Below are 3,096 nucleotides of genomic sequence, written 5' to 3' on the forward strand. Positions count from 1 at the left end.
CGGAGGACAGGGCTGCTCCAGCCCTAGGGCTGAAGGAGGGCCAGCCAGAGCCAGCCAGGAAGGTCTGCTAGTGCAAGTAGTCATCGACTCTGGCAAAGGAGCAAGATCCCAGGCCTGCTCGGGCCATGAGCCGTAGACATTCAGATGCCTGGCCCAGGGCGAGCATCAGAGGAGGCTGCTTTGGCAGGTTCTGAGACTCTAAAATGGTGCTGTTGAGAGCAGCACACACGGACTCTCTCTGGATGAGATCAAGCTGATGAGCAACTGGGCAGCTCCAGGGGTCTGAGTATGCTAGTAGGCTAAAGGCATCCTGCAGCATCTCCTTGTGGGCCAAGTTCTTGCCATACTCCCGGCCCAGCTGCTCGCTCAATCCCTGCAGCTCTCGGCCAAACAGAATGATCTTTTCTGTGGCAGCCTGGTTGCCCCCGCAGAGCTGCCAACGTGGATGCCCTTCCTCCATGCTGGACTCATCTATCTGCAGGTCGTCATGCTTATAGGCCCCATTGACGATGTGCGTGGAGACGCTTTCCAGCACACCATTGGGATAGTGCTCTGCCTCCATCAATCTCGCTATCACTGGTCTCCTGGTTACGGGTACTGCTGTGGGGCTGGGACTTGTTAGAGTCTGTTGAGTTTGACTCGGAGTAATTGACGGAGGACGGGGAAGAGGAGGACGAGGAGGAGGAGCTGGGTGAGGGGTATTTATTGTGGTTCTGTTTGTTCTTGGTGGACGGGATGCCATTGCTGCAGCTGGGACTGTCTGCTCCTGTGTTGTGTATATGGGAACTACTGGGGCCATGTCAGGGGCTGAGGCTGGGGGAGCCAGGGTAGCTGTCCTGGGACTTGGGGCTTCGGGAGGTCAGGCTGCGGACCTCACTGTCAGTGCAGTTCACCATCTCCACAAACTGTCGACACTTGAGCATGAAGAGCAGGTTGGGATTATGTTCCAGCAGCCCAGCCTAGAAGCGCTGGGTTGTCTCAATGGCTTCACTCACCCGGCCTTCCAGCACCAGCTTCTGGATTTTTTGTCTGTTCTTTATGGATGACTGCTCTTCCTGAATTGGGGTTTCAGTCATTCGGGCAAAAGCTGTGGCTGTGGAACAATACCCATGATGCACCAGGTAAGACGAGACCATGTTCTGCAGCACCGCCTGCCACTCACCAAGCCAGGCACTGATGGGAAAGCCGTGCACAGTGCCCTGGACCTTGGCACGCCACTCCCGCATATAGTCCTCAATGTCGAACAGGAAGGGCTTCTGCCCAAAGTTGGCATCCACAATCTCCCCAGGTGTCTGTAGGCCTACAGTGGGGTAGAGGTTGGCCGGGAGATCTGTGAAGGCGATACCAAGGCTGTGACCATTCTTGGTGTAGAAGCAGGTGCCATTGATGAGGTTGACACAACAGTCGATCACATCCACAGTGGTGAATGTGGGACCATAAGGCTGGCCTGTCCCAGAGGAGCAGAAGGAATGCCCATCATCGCCATGGTAACCATAGGAATGCTTGTCCCAACCAGGCAGTCTGTTCATGTTAAAGCCTTGCGCTGAGAGTCCAATTCCCATGTACCCATCTTTTCCTTTGCTGACAATCTTTACTTCAAAATAGTAAATACCACAGGCTGCTGGGATGGGGTGGGTGGCACTTACAGAGGCTGCATCTTTGTGATTTTTGCCATGACCTTTGTAATGGAAACGGAAGTTTCCCTGGGAGAGGCCAATCTAGTTGTACTTGTCCTTGGGGCTCCAGGAGCACAGCTGCGGGGACTCATGCTGATTAACCTCAGGGTACAAGCACTGCAGGCGCGCCACTCAGTTCCTGCTCTCCAAGTGAAGGTAGCCCGCCCCCCAGAGTCCCCACCAGAGGAGTCCCCAGCCTGGGGGTTCCCAGCTCCAGGGTCTGTCTTCACCACTGCCATCTTGGAGGGAGCTGCTATTGAGGGAGCTGCTATTGTGTCCAAGACTTGAAATTCTTATCATAATAGTCACACCAAGGTATTGTATATTATTTGTAATTATTGAGAAGGGTGTTGTCACACTAATTTCATTCTCAGCCAGTTTATTCTTTATGTAGAGAAATTCCACTGATTTGTTTGAGTTAATTTTATATCCAGTTACTTCACTGAAGCTGTTTATCAGGTTTAGGAGTTCTCTGGTGGAATTTTTAGGGTCACTTATATATACCATCATATCATCTGCAAAAAATGATATTTTGACTTCTTCCTTTCCAATTTGTATCCCTTTGATCTCCTTTTGTTGTCTAATTGCTCTGCTAGGACTTCAAGTACTATATTATATAGGTAGGGTAAAGGGGGGAACCCTGTGTAGTCCCTGATTTTGGTGGGATTACTTCAAGTTTATCTTCATTTGGTTTGATGTTGGCTACAGATTTATTGGATATTGCTTTTATTAGGTTTAAGTATGGGCTGTGAATTTCTGATCTTTCCAAGACTTTTACCATGAATGGATGTTTGATTATGTTAAATGCTTTCTCAGCATCTAATGAGATGATCATGTGGTTTTGTCTTTGAGTTTGATTATATAGTGGATTATGTTGATGAATTTCCATATATTATATCATCCCATGTATCCTTGGGATCAAGCCTAATTGATCATGATGGATAATCATTATGATGTGTTCTTGAATACTGTTTGTAAGAATTTTATTGAGTGTCTATGCATCGATAGTCATAAGGAAAATTGGTCTGAAATTCTCTTTCTTTTTGGGGTATTTGTGTGGTTTAGTTTTCAGAGTAATTGTGGATTCAATGGAATGAATTGGATAGAGTGCCTCTGTTTCTGTTTTGTGAAATAGTTGGAGGAGAACTGGAATTAGGTCTTCTTTGAATCCTGCACTAAACCCATCTGGTCCTGGGCTTTTTTTTTTTTTTTTTTCGATTGGGAGACTATTAATGACGGCTTCTATTTATTTTGGGGATATGGGGCTGTTTAAATTGTTAATCTGATCCTGATTTAACTTTGGTACCTGGTACCTGTCTAGAAAATTGTTCATTTCGTCTAGGTTTTCCAGTTTTGTTGAACATAGCATTTTGTAGTAGGATCTGATGATGCTTTGGATTTCCTCAGGTTCTGTATTTAT

The 3,096-nt window shown here is 47.4% G+C and overlaps 1 pseudogene; it reads right to left on the bottom strand.

The window, feature by feature from the left end:
- Positions 1–7: 7 nt before the first annotated feature.
- Positions 8–1,713, bottom strand: LOC110291575 (annotated as a pseudogene).
- Between the last annotated feature and the right edge of the window lie 1,383 nt (positions 1,714–3,096).

The sequence above is a fragment of the Mus caroli genome, chromosome 3 (assembly GCF_900094665.2).
Source record: "Mus caroli chromosome 3, CAROLI_EIJ_v1.1, whole genome shotgun sequence".
Taxonomy (NCBI): domain Eukaryota; kingdom Metazoa; phylum Chordata; class Mammalia; order Rodentia; family Muridae; genus Mus; species Mus caroli.